Source organism: Prionailurus bengalensis, chromosome C2 (genome assembly GCF_016509475.1).
Source record: "Prionailurus bengalensis isolate Pbe53 chromosome C2, Fcat_Pben_1.1_paternal_pri, whole genome shotgun sequence".
NCBI lineage: Eukaryota > Metazoa > Chordata > Mammalia > Carnivora > Felidae > Prionailurus > Prionailurus bengalensis.
In genome coordinates this window covers 103,338,687-103,353,000 of record NC_057350.1, presented here as the reverse complement: position 1 = coordinate 103,353,000, position 14,314 = coordinate 103,338,687, and the positions used below count along the sequence as shown (strand labels likewise).

Sequence of the window (14,314 nt, the reverse complement as noted above, 5' to 3'; positions counted from 1 at the left end):
AAAGGTGGGCCTGATTTGCCCACTCCTCGTTTAGGTGGATAACATCAAATATGAATGTTTTGCCTAAAATTAAAGTGATAAATGTACCTAATTAGTTTTAGAGATGTTCATTGGCCCAATCATTACTCTTTCCTCATGTGCAGTAAAACAATTGTTTTATAATATATTAGATTTCACATACTATACAATAATATGGCATTAATTTGATCAATTTCCCCCTGAAAATTGTTTATTTTTACTGATCAAGAATGATAATATATTTTAAAGACATGGCCTGTTTGAAGGATTTGTCATGTCATTTAGAATTTATCATTTAGTGCTCAAGGCTTCTGAAGTTTTACTGAAAACATTGTTACCATTTGATGCTTTTGAAGTTTTAATTATTATCACGTTATAAGATCTCCACTCAAACCTCAAAGACAACATTTAAGAGAACAAAAGTAAACAGGGACATATGCCTCATTACGGTCCTTATTAAAACCTAATCCCTATGCTTTACAAGTTCAGAGGTTGTAATAATTTTTTTTAAAGAGTTAAAAGCAAACGAGCAAGTAAAATGTTATTTTCTGTTTTTAGCAGTGTGTTCATTCGTTTGTGCATTTATTTATTATCTTTACCAACTAGAGAAATAGCATTATCACTACCTTTTTACTTCAGAAGGTAGTTGACTTGAAGAACTTCAGAATGCTTAGAAGAGCCAAAGGAAATGTGCTCTCTGTTCCTGTTTATACTTTTTGACAAGGCTGGGGACAATATATTAAAGAACCCCTGTGACTAACATTTTGCCTCTATTATAACGTATCTACTTCTATTTTCCTTTAGAAAAGATTTATCTGGGGACTATAAGTCTGTTCCCTTCCTTGTAAGTAAAATCACAAACAAAAGTGAGCATGAAAAAAAAAAGGAACAATATTTTCCATTGTATTTCTTTCCTGTCTTCCTGTAGAAATTCATTACATACATACAAACGTAAACTGATACATTTATATATACGTTCTAAATATAATTTCTTAGCTTAGAGAGTAGAATTTTAATATCTAAGAATTTTAAGTGTTCCATAATGGAACTAGAGTTTTCTAAACAAGATTTCTCTTAATAATAGGACTTGTTGACATCCCTGGTAAAATGTTCGTGACAGACACATACGATGGTACTAAGGTTTATGAAAGAACTTTGGCTTTTATTTTACTGCTAGTGGTAATGAGTAAATTTTCTTCTTGAAATGTATATAGTATGGTCAAAAACAAACAAAAAACATTGCACGGTTGCTCCTTCTACCTCACCAAAAGAAGGGAAGCATATCATAGAAATGATACAATAAAATATCTTGAAAATCAGTAAAGTGGTCAACTAAGGAATATGAGAATCCTACATTCTTAGGATCTTCACCCCTGCTCCAGCCACACCCCAGAAGCTGGCTGGTCTACAAGCCATTCCTATGCTTGAGGAATCGCCAGTCTGATAAAATAAATAGACTGTCTTTATAGATAGAATGTTTTGTTGGTATTGGTTGCCTCTAATCTGGGCCCCATTTGTAAGAGCAGGGCACTTTCAATGGAAGAATTTGGGGGGTGTAAAAGCGTAAATGTGTTGTAACCTCTTTCAGTCTGCTGGTTTGCCTGCCAGTAAGGAGGTTGCCAATGCCATTTTGGGAAATTGTTTACAATGATATATATGCCTCTAGCTTCAGGAAAAAGAAATAATTTTCAGGATACAAGTTGGTGCTTAGAATAACCTTCAGCCTTAGGCTAAATGAGCGGTGTTACTACCAGTCCGCCTGGGGCAGGAGTAGCCATGGGGATAGGGACTGGCATGGGAGACATAGGCTCTCCTGTGGGACTAATGAGTGGCTGACTCCCTACTGTCCTTACAGAGCCAAATAAGTTCCCTGGCAGCAGTTGCCCTCTAGAACAGATGGGCCCTTGACCTCCTCACTGCTGAGAAAGGGGGCATCTTCCTCTTCCTTGGAAAATAATGCTGGTACTTTGTAAACCAGTCAGGAATAGTCACAAGCAAAGTCAGGGAACTCAGAAAAAGAACCAGCCTATAATAAATGAAGATGATCCCCTCGAATACAGCCTAGGTCTGTTTAAAGGGGCATCAAAGCAGGGGATGATAGGGAACAATGTGTTATATGATAGCCGACAGGACTGATAAGGGAATTTCAGTACCTGCCTGAAGACTTCCCTTCTGGGTCCTTCTTCCCACCCTGCTTGCCTCAGGCGCCAAATTACTACTAATGAGCATTGCAGAAGTAATAGACTATAAATTGTCCCCTCTGTTGATGCTGTGGGCTCAGATCTCTGGAGAATGATCTTCTCTGAACCCACTGGTGTAAAATAAACCTCCTGCATTCCAAGATCTCTGAGTGCCGCTTGGTTCTGCTGATGGGTGATCCAGACCAGTTTCCATAATGGACGTCTTGCCATCAATTTAAATCTTGGGGATAACTCAGACTTTAGGGAGTTGGAGAGGTTCCTCTTTAGAGAGCAAACTAGGTACTAGACCATAAGAGTGAGTGCACACGGTTGATGTTGTCATCCAAATGAATTTTAGAGGGCCTTTATGGCCATTACAGACAATTGAGGGATCTGTGAGCTATTGGTGTGGGTAGTGTGTGTACCCAAGGGGCATTAATTTACCCTAATGCCTGTGGTGATAGTGACACCCAGCAGGTTGTTCATTTCCCACTTTGTAACGAAGCTATTATGACTGTGAAATAAACCATCTGACCAGGCCTATGGGGAAGATGGAATTTTCATTAAATGCCTTATTCAAGGGCCCAGCATTGTACATTCTAAGAAGTTAAATGTGTGTTTTGGTCACTGTGAGGAACTCCAGCAAGAATAAGAAGTGTCCCGACGAGGTCTTGCATTGGGGCTTTCATATGTGTAATGTCATTCTCATGATGCTGGAGGTAGGTGGATGCACTTACGATCGTGACTGCAAAGATTGTGCTCAGTGGAAAGGCTGCTGAGGTAGCCTGGTAAAGGCAGGTTGTGTCTCTTCAGAAGAGAAGGCAAGTTAAAGCTGAGAGACTTTTGAAATAGGCACTGAATAAAACATATTGATCAGATCCATAGATAGCAAAATATTTGGTGATTGAATAGAATCAGCAATTTGTTTTAATTTTTTTTTTACGTTTATTTATTTTTGAGACAGAGACAGAGCATGAACGGGGGAGGGGCAGAGAGAGAGGGAGACACAGAATCGGAAGCAGGCTCCAGGCTCTGAGCCAACAGCCCAGAGCCCGATGCAGGGCTCGAACTCACGGACTGCGAGATCATGACCTGAGCTAAAGTCGGACGCTCAACCGACTGAGCCACCCAGGCGTCCCTAGAATCAGCAATTTGAATAATTCTGGCTCTTAGATAATAGGGGACTTACTGGATGAGTTCACACATAAAGGTTGTGGTGATCTGCCATGAAATGCAATTCAGTCTTCTTATGTTAAAGAATAGGCCAGATTGAGCTGTTAAATGGAGAAGCAGCGGCAAAGTCTCCATTTCACTCGTTAAGTCTTATATAACATTCTAAGCAAAATACTTCAGAGAAGGACAAATATCAGATGATTTCACTCATATGTGGGATTTAAGAAACACAACAGATAATCATGGGGGAGGGGAAGGAAAAAATAAGATAAAAGCAGAGAGGGAGGCAAATCAAAAGAGACTCTTAACAGAGAGGAAACTGAGGGTTGCTGGAGGGGAAGTGGGTGGGGAGATGGGCTAAATAGGCATTAAGGAGGGCACTTGTTGGGATGAGCACCGGGTATTGGATGCAAGTGAGGAATCACTGGGTTCTACTCCTGAAACCAGTACTACACTGCATGTTGACCAACTTGGATTTAAATAAAATTTTTTAAAAAAGAGGCGTTCTCAAAAAAAAAAGTCATACAATAAATTTAAATCTTTGAAGTTCCTGTTTGGATTTTCACTAGGGTCACATTAGATATTTCAACTGGGTGATCATTGGCATACCATGGCTTGAGTGCAGGTTCCCCTTCCTATTCTGTTCACTCAGATAAGGTCTCCTAGCCATACTTCCCTCCTTTCCAAGGAGACAGGAAGCAGGTCTTATCCCTGAATGGTGGGTTTCATTTCCCTGCTAGCATGTGTGTTATTCATACAAGAGGATCAAGTCCTCCCGTGGAAACTAGGGGGCACCTCACCCCTTTGACACTCCAAAAGCTGCCTCCACAGTCCCTGGTTGTACTGTTTCCAAATGCAACCTCGTGTCAACCTGCCTGCCACAGTGTCCTCCTTCCCCAGACTACAGGTATATGGGTCTGCTAAAACTCCTGTCAACCTCCGCTGTCCAGTGTTGAGTGTCAGTTTTAGCCATCTCCCATCCCTGTGGAATGAATAGAAGGCAATTAAATATGTGTGAAATTAAAAGGAAAAAGATAAGCAGTAGCTATTTCAGCGCCATGCCAGGCGCTGCTGCCGATGGTCGCCAGCTTTAGGGTCTCTGAATTCTAAGCCAGGTACACATGCAACTCTGAGGTAAAGGGCACCAGCACATGCTGGATGTCCTGCCTATCATTGAGATGGGTTGGTTCGTGGCAGGATAGAGTTCCAGCTTGCCATTCTGTGCTTCAGTTTGTCCTCATGAATTTTTTGGTTTGTCCTCATAACTTCTTTGGAATTTCTATTTTTTCTTTGTTCTTCTCAGTTCACCCCCATCTTTCCTTCTTCACTACCAGCCCTCTGACATCAGGAGCCCACCCTCAAACCAAAAGCCTTACCTAGACTGTTGACCCCCAGCTCCCACACTTGAGGAAGGTTTGCTTCCAATAATAAATCCTTAGTCCATATTACTCATATGGACTCTGCTCAAACCCAGAATGATTCAGATGTACTTCTAGGGTTAGTATACACATTCTCTTTAGTAGCTAATTTCAAGCATTGAAGTACCAATTCATTTTTTTTTTTGCCCATTTTTTAATGAGCTAAATGCCTTACTTCTATTGATTTGTAGGAATTTTATGCTTATTTACAATATATAACAAAGGACTGCTTTGTTATATATTGTAAATAATTTCAGTCTGTGGCTTCTCTTTCAAATTCACATACTGAGTATTATTAACAAATAGAGATATTTAACACATTCTAAATTTTTATTTAGGTTAATGATTTCTATGTTTTACAAGATGTTTCTCTATACCAAGTTTTTAAAAATATTATCCTATATCATGTTTAAGACATTTTTGTTTTTTCCTTGATATCTCATTCTTAATTCTACTTTGAACTATCCATTGTGTGTAGACAAGAGGCAGGAGTGTGAAAGTTTCATTAGTTCCATGTGGATGTCCAATTTATCTAGTACTAGTTATTGAAAAGATGACTCTTCCCCACCACTTTACAGTGGCATTTTTGTTGTAATCCAAATGCCAGTATATACCTGGTCTATATCTTGGATTATCTATTTCATCTTGTAATATTACCTCTCTATATTTAATACAGCCATCTCAATGATTATTATTGATATTTACCATTTTCAGTGTCATTCGGTTCAAATATTTTCTAATTTCCTCTGATATTTTTCTTTGACCTTTGGTTTATAAATTTATTTCCAAACATATGGGTATTTTCCAGTTATCTTATTATTACAGTTTCTAGCTTATTTTCCATTGATTACAGCATGTCTATATAAATTCAGTCTCCTGTCATTTGTCACATCTTGATTTATACCCTGATGAACTTAATTTTTTAAACATTAAGTGTGGTGTTGACATGAATGTGTATTTTGGAATTTGGACATACAACATCAGTTATGCCAATATTTTTAATCACCTTGTTTAATACCTTCAATATTCTTATTAATAATTTGTTTGCTTTCTATTAGATTTTAAGACAGGTGTATTAAAATGTTCCCCTATGATTACAGATTTATCTATTTTTTTATTAATTTCTGTCAGTTTATGCTTTATATTTGACCATTCCATTATTTGCATACAAATTAAGAATTTTTATCTTTTTGATAAATTTAACATTTTACTATCTTGTCTCTTATTCCTTTAATGCTTTTTGCCCCGAGGCTTACCTTAATTGATGTTAATAAACCTGTACTAGCTTCCCTTGATGAGTTGTTTGCATAGTAAATATTTTTCTCCCTGTTCTTTTAAGTTTATTGTGTTTTAATATTTCTTCTTAAAATCTGTGTATTGCTAAAATTTAACCCTAATAATCTTTACTCCTGTAAATGATGCACTTGGATGATCAGTATTTATAATAGTTACTGGTTATTTGGAGTTTATAGCTTTCTTATAACTTTAAGTCATTATTTTTCTTGTGTTCTAGAGATTTTTTTAATGAATCCTTTTATGTATAAATTGATGACTAAAGTTATGTCTACTTTTTCCAGAGACGATATACTCTTGCTGTTAGTTCAGGGCAAGAGCAAGATTAGAAGCATTAATTATTCCAACGGATCATCTCCATCCAGTTCCAGTGTTTGTGATAACTTAAAGACAGTTTAGAGCTCCCAAAATGTCAAGGATGTATTTCCAAGTCACATTTTCCCTCATCTTGAACTGCCAACTTAAAACCAACGGTTTCTACCAGAATCAGTCTGCCTTCTCACCTTGTTGGCATACTCTTAACTCCATTTTTTAAACCACCAAAGGAAAAGGCTGTTAAAACAACTAATTTTCTGAAACTCTTAGATGGGGTCATGAGATAACCCAAGGGAAAAATTATCTCCCGTACTCAAGGCAAAGCTGTTCCATTACGTTGTCTCCCTGACTTTGCCTAAGCAATACCTGCAAGAAGAATTGAAATATACGTGGGGTGTGTGTGTGTGTGCGTGTGTGTGTGCGTGCATGTGTGTGTGTGCATGTGAGTGTGTGCGTGTAGTTTTTTTTCCTATTTATTTCAGTAGCAGATTTTATTTAAATTTGCTAGTTCATCATTACCTGAAGATGAGATTCTGATTTTTCTTTTTCCACTGTGCTTAATTTGCTCTTTATCCTATCCATTAATACTTAATTTACCTAACTATGCTGTCTTATTTCTAATTTTTTTTTTTTTTTTGGCAGGGGGCAGGGGGCGGTCTTTTTGGAGAAGTATCTCCTCTGTGATTTCTATTACTTCACCAATCGTTTTTAAAAATTGTGAACATTCATATTTTATAATTTTAGGAAGCTCTTCTCTTACTCTACTTTTGTGGGAATTCCGATTCTCTCGTATTTGACTTAACTCTTTCATGGTGTGTGTGTGTGTGTGTGTGTGTGTGTGTGTGTGTGTATGCGTGAGTGTGTGTGATTTATACGTTTTGTTAGTTTTTAATTTCAGTTTCTTCTTTTATTTTCTTTACCCTGTGCACAGTGCCTTCTGGGATTCATTTCAGTTCAATTTTCAATGATATCTCCTAAGTAGCAGTAATTAATCTATATGCAAAATTTACAGAGATGAATAAAAAGTTATCTACAATCAAGAAACTTGTCATCTGTTGGGAAAAAAAGTGTATGCAACTAAGTGTAACATAAATAAGAGAAATATTGAGAATGCCCAGAGTGCTATTGAAGCAGAGCAGAGGAAGCAATTCATTTTGACATAGGGAGCTGGGAACTGCTTCATGAACAGGTGGCAACAGGGTTCAGTAATTACTGAAGATACAGTCTTCTTTTCAAGCCATGTGCCTGCTGTTAGAGTTTCTTGGACCTCTTTTGCTGGCAATGTGAGAGTTTTAAGGCTCTTTTCAGCCCCAACTAAATCTTTAAACACCTCCAAGTTTTAAAACATTCTTCTCCTGGTCCATCAATAGTAAATTTACAACCTACAGGTCAGAACCAAAAGCTTTTCAAAGTGTAATTGACAAATACCAGGAAGCATCTCACTTTATCACAGAAAACTTTAAAACTTCAACATGAACCTGGCAAATGTGGGGAGTATTGCCTTCAATCAGGATCACTCCAGCTATTTCTCTCAAACTCAGTGGGAAGGTAAGAACAAATTTCAGGAGACCAAAATAATACTAAAAGCCTCTTAGACTAGCATGCAGCAAGCAATACTGAGTCCCCACAGTCTCAATATGAGATAAATTTATATCATATGTCAAAACCCTAGAACTAATTTTGCAGCACACTAAATCGAATGCAACTTCTGGTTGCTGTCGGAAATTCCCTTTGTACAACTCTGTTGTGCAGTAACTTTAACTTTCTTTCCTTCTTATTAGGAAATTTTTGCAATCAGTAGGAAAAATAGATTGGCTGGTAATGCTTTTTAATTAGACTCATAGATAATGTTACTATTTTTATGTCATTTGTTTATAATCAGACAAATTAATGCATGACTTTTCTTAGCAAATATTAATTTCTAGCCATGGGTGCTGATGAAATTATAACTTGCTTTGGTATCAGGCCTATACAGCTATGCCTTGATAATGGCAATTGTGCTGAAAAAATAATAAAATAATTCATAAAAGATAAATGAGCTGAACATTTTAATTAAGCAACATATCGAGAAATGTAATAATATTGCTACTCCAGTTTCACTGTATAGGGTTTAATTTTTAAAATACACACTTTGGAATCTAAAATTGCCTTGTTGTCGTCATACTAACTAGCTAGTCTATCAGTTCTTTTTATTTTACGGTTTTTACACTCTTAGGTCCTTGAGTAGATTCCTGCAGACTCAATACCCTATAAGTATGAACACTCTACAATATATACATTTAAGTTGCAAAAATGCAAGTTAAATATTAAGAATTTTGTATTTTTCTTTCTACCTTTTTTTAGAAATTATATCTTCAGTGTCAGTAGAATTTTTTCTGTTTCCCTAGATGTTTCAAAGAATAGCTCCATATGCATTCATGGGGAGACAAAATGAATTTGGTTTAACATGAATCTTCCTCAGCAGGGTGGCATATAATGTTATGAAATAACTCTTGTGAAGTGTCCTCTCTTCACAATTTATTTTTTTTCAAATTTTAGGAAAAACACACTGTTCTCCCTACTCTTGCAGAAATTTATTGAATATGATTTCATGAAGCAAAATACACATAAAAGAATATATACATATATATATACATATATATATACACACACAAAATACATATAAAAGCATACATTTCTAGTAGTGTATTAAAAGTCTTATTTGATGAAATGGAATTGTTTTTACAGTATTTTTCTCAGCCTGTTGTAAGATAAATTATAATTTTGAAATTAAAATAACAGTATATCTTATGCATATAACCATGAATACACTCTTGTCCTGATATTTAAAAATAATTTGTGGATTTTACTCAGTAAGGTAATTGGTGACAGAAATTACTATTTAATGTCATTTAAGCATCACTATGCATAGATTGTGTTTTCCTTTCCAGTAGAATAACAAAAACCAGACTATAAATGGAATCCATGTAATACATAATATTGCTTGATTAAAAATACTTCTCACTTTTATCCTTTACTTTAATTAGGGCAGAATATTTATTGTCTGCATACGTATTTAGTAAAGATTTCTTATGACTAGATATATCAAATTCTGCACTGAAAATATAAGTAATTGTCCCTCTGGCATTTGGAGTAGTAAGAAATCCAGCCTAGAAATGGCAGTGCCCAAAGCCTTTATTCCAGCTCTCCCCTCAAAGAAGAACACAAGGTAAGAACATTTAATATTAGAGTCAGTTTAGGACACTAGGTTTATTTGATCTTATTTTAGAGAAAGCAGTTACCTGAGAGATGGTGGGTAGGAAATTGCCCTACAGATGTAGGAACAGAAAAGGGGATATTGAGAAGGCATTTAGTAGAAGGGATCTGTTTATTAAAAGCTAGACTATAAAGAGGGGATATAAGGGGAAAAGGAGCAGGAAATGAGACTTTGGGACACTTGTAATTAGGAAAAAACATTCTGTTTGCACTCTTGCCAGAAGCTGATCTTCCCCTGAAGCTTGAATATAATTACAAGCCAAACAAGACACTTAGGATCTGCAGATTGATATTGTACATAGATCTCTATTTAGCTACTCTCTTGTTCTTTACCCAATAAATCTAAATATGAGTGTTTTAAAACACGTCTTAACCTATTTTTTGACATGGTATCTATAAAATTATTTTTAAATGTTTTATTTAAATTCTAGTTAACATATAACGTAATATTAGTTTCAGGATTGGAATTTAGTGATTCATCACTTACATATAATGCCCAGTGAGCATCCATACAAGTGCCCCCGTTAATACCTATCACCCATTCAGCCAATCCCTCCACTCACCTCATGTCCAGCAAACTTCAGTGTGTTCTCTATAATTAAGAATCCCTTATAGTTTGTCCCCTTCTCTTTTTTGCCCTTTCCCCTATGTTCACCTGTTTTGTTTCTTACTTTCACATATGAGCAAAATCACATGATATTTGTCTTTCTCTGACTTTTCTCACTTAGCATAATACACTCTAGCTCCATTCATGTTGTTGCAAATGGCAAGATTTCATTCTTTTTGATGGTTGAGTAATATTCCATTATTTATATATACCATGTCTTCTTTATTCATTCATCAGTTGATAGACATTTGGGCTCTTAACACAGTTTGGCTATTGTTGATAATGCTGCTATAAATATCTGGGTGTATGTTCCCCTTCTAATCAGTATTTTTGTATCCTTTGAGTAAATACTCTAGTGGTAAAATTGCTGGGTCATAGGGTAGATCTATTTGTAACGTTTTTTTTTGGGGGGGGGAGGGTGGGGTGGGAATTACCAGGTTTTATTATCTTCCTAATCATAAAGAATGCTTCATGAATTTGAGTGTCATCCTTGTGCAATGGCCAGGCTAATCTTCTCTATATCATTCCAATTTTAGTATATGTGCTACCCAAGCAAGCACTATTTTTAACTTTTTAAGGTATTTCCATACTCTTTTCCAGAGTGGCTGCACCAGTTGCCATTCCCATGGACAGTGTGAGAGTTTCCCCTTTCTCTGCATCCTTCCCAACATCTGTTGTCTCTTATGTTGCTAATTTCAGCCATTCTGACAGGTGTGAGGTCATATCTTATTGTGGTTTTGACTTGTATTTCCCTGATGATGAGCGATATTGGCACCTTTTCATGTGTTTGTTTGTCATCTATAAGTCTTCATTGGAAAATTTCTATTAATGTCTTCTGACCATTTCTTTTTTTAAGTTTGTTTATTTATTATTTTGAGAGGGGGGGAGTAGGGGCAGAGACATAGAGGGAGATAAAGAAGCTCAAGCAAGCTCTGTGCTGTCAGCACAGACCCTAATGCAGGGCTCTATCTCATGAGCCATGAGATCATCACCTGAGCAGAAGTCAAGAGTTGAACACTCAAACGATTGAGCCACCCAGGCACGTCTCTGCCCATTTATTAACTGTATTATTTATTTTTTGGGTGTTGAGTTTGGTAAGTTCTTTGTAGATTTTGGATACTAACTCTAATCAGATATGTCATATTCAAATATCTTCTGTTGCATTTCTATGCAGAAGTAGTAAAGCAGCAGAAAGAGAAATAAAGCAATTGATCCTATTTACTATTGTACCAAAAACCATAAGATACCTAGGAATAAACCTAACCAAAGAGATAAAAGATCTGTACCCTGAAAAGTACAGAACACTTAAGAGAGAAATTGAAGATGACACAAAGAAATGGAAAAATATTTCATGCTTGTGGATTGGAAGAACAAATACTGTTAAAATGTCTATACTACCTGGGGTACCTGGGTGGCTCAGTCGGTTAAGCATGGACTTTTGATCAGCTCAAGTCATGATCTCACAGTTCATGGGACTGAGACCTACATCAGGCTCTGTTGCTAAAAGCACGAAGCCTGCTTGGCATACTTTCCCTCTTCCTCCTCCTCTTCCTCTTCCTTTTCCTCCCTCCCTCCCTCCCTCCTTCCTTCCCTCTCCCTCTCCCTCTCCCTCTCTCTCCCCCTCCCACAATCATGCTCTCTCCCTCTCAGAATAAACAAACATTTAAAGAAAATAAATGGCTACACTACCCAAAGCAATCTATACATTTAATGCAATCCCTATCAAAATATCACCAACATTCTCCACAGAGCTAGAATAAACAGTGCTAAAATTTGTATAGAGCCACAAAAGACCCTGAATAGCCAAAGAAATCTTGAAAAAAAAAGTTGAAGGCATTACTATTCTGGACTTCAGGTTGTATTACAAAGCTGTAGTCACCAAGACAGTATGGTACTGGCACAAAAAAACAGGCATATTGATAAATGGAACAAAATAGAAAACCCAGAAATGTACCCACAACTATGTGGTCAAAATTATTTCTTTTAATGAATTTTACATTGATTTTTACCAAAGTATAGTTGACATAGAGTATATTATTTTTAGGTGTACCACATTATACATTTGTATATATTGTGAAAGCATCACCACAATAAGTCTAGTTACCATTCATAAGCATACAGATTACAAAATTATTTTCTTGTGATGAGAACTTTTTAAGGTTTACTTAGCAACTTTAAAATTTGCAACACAATATAATGGAAGATAGTCTTCATGCTGTATGTTTCATCCCCATCACTTATTTATTTTATACTGGAAGCATGTACCTCTTGATCCCCTTTACCCACTTTGCCCAACCCCATCCCATTTCCCTGTAGCAACACCAGTATATTCTCTGTATTTATGAGTTAGGTTTAGTTTTGTCTGGTTTGTTTATATGTTTTGTTTTTTATATTCCACATGTAAATGAAATCATATAATATTTGTTTTTCTCTGACTTATTTTACTTAGCATAATGCCCTCAAGGTTCATCCATGTTGTTGCAAATGGCAAGATTCCATTCTTTTTTATGGCTAATATTCCATTGTGTATATACACCATATCTTCTTTATCCAGTCATCTGTCACTAGACTCTTAGGTTGTTTCAATATCTTGGGTATTATAAATAATGCTACAATGAATAAAGGGGTATAAATGTTTTCAAATTAGTGTTTTTGTTTTCTTCAGATAGATGCAAGTGGATATGCTGGATCACATGGTAGTTCTAATTTTAATTATTTTTAGGACATCATACTGTTTTCCACAGTGACTGTACCAATTTACATTCCCACCAACACTGCATGAGGGTACTCTTTTCTCCACATCCTACCCAACACTTGTAATTTCTTGTCCTTTTGATAATAGCCATTCTGAAAGGCATGAAGTGATATATTATTGTGGTTTGGGTTTGCATTTTCCTAGTGATTAATGATGTTGGGCATCTTTTCATGTGCTTTTTGGCCATCTATATGTCTTCTTTGGGAAATGTTTGTTAGATCCTCTGCCCATTTTTTTTTAAACATTTATTTATGTTTGAGACAGAGAGAGACAGAGCATGAATGGGGGAGGGTCAGAGAGAGAGGGAGACACAGAATCTGAAACAGGCTCCAGGCTCCGAGCTGTCAGCACAGAGCCCGACGCGGGGCTCGAACTCACGGACCGCGAGATCATGACCTGAACCGAAGTCAGCCGCTTAACCGACTGAGCCACCCAGGCGCCCCTATCCTCTGCCCATTTTTTAATCAGACTTCTTGTTTTTTCCTAATGAGTTGTGGGAGTTCTTTCTGTACTTTGAATATTAACTTCTTATAGGATATATTATTTACAAATATTTTTACCCATTTAGTAGGTTGCCTTTTTACTTTGTTGAAGTTTCCTTCACTGTGCAGAAGCTTTTTGGTTGGATGTGGACCCACTTACTTATTTTTGCTTTTGTTACCATTGCCTTTAGAGTAAGATAGATAGCTAGATAGATAGACAGACAGACAGACAGATAGATAACCAAGAACAATGTCCAGGAGCTTAGTGCTTATGTTTTTTGTTTTGTTTATTGTTTGTTTTAGACTTTTTTTAGGTTCTAGTCTTAACATTCAACTTTTTAGTCTGTTTTGAGGGGTTTGTGTGTGTGTGTGTGTGTGGTGTAAGATAGTGGTCTAATTTAGTGGTCTAATTTAATTCTTTTCCATATGGATGTCCAGTTTTTCCAACACCACTTACTAAAAAAAACTATGAGGACATCTGGGTGGCTCAGTTGGTTAAGTGTTCAGCTCTTGGTTGCAGATTGGGTCATGATCTCACAGTTCATGTGTTTGAGCCCCACATTGGGCTCCAGGCTGACAGTGGGGAGCCTGCTTGGTGTTCTCTATCTCTGCCCCTTCCATGCTCACATTTTCTCTCCCTCTCTCTCTTTCTCAAAATAAATAAATAAACTTAAAAATTTTTTTTAAAATATAATGTAAAAAAAAAGAAAAATAAAACAAAACTGTCCCTTCTTAATTCTATATCTTGTCTATTTTGTTGTAAATTTATTGACCATATATGTGTGGGTATATTTCCAATTTCTCTATTTTATATTCTG

At 36.4% G+C, this 14,314-nt stretch overlaps 1 non-coding gene across 1 annotated transcript; it reads right to left on the bottom strand.

Moving 5' to 3' along the window:
• Nucleotides 1-10,712: 10,712 nt before the first annotated feature.
• LOC122492446 lies at nt 10,713-10,819 on the bottom strand. The gene has a single exon (XR_006299633.1). It is a non-coding gene; the product is annotated as a U6 spliceosomal RNA (small nuclear RNA).
• Between the last annotated feature and the right edge of the window lie 3,495 nt (nt 10,820-14,314).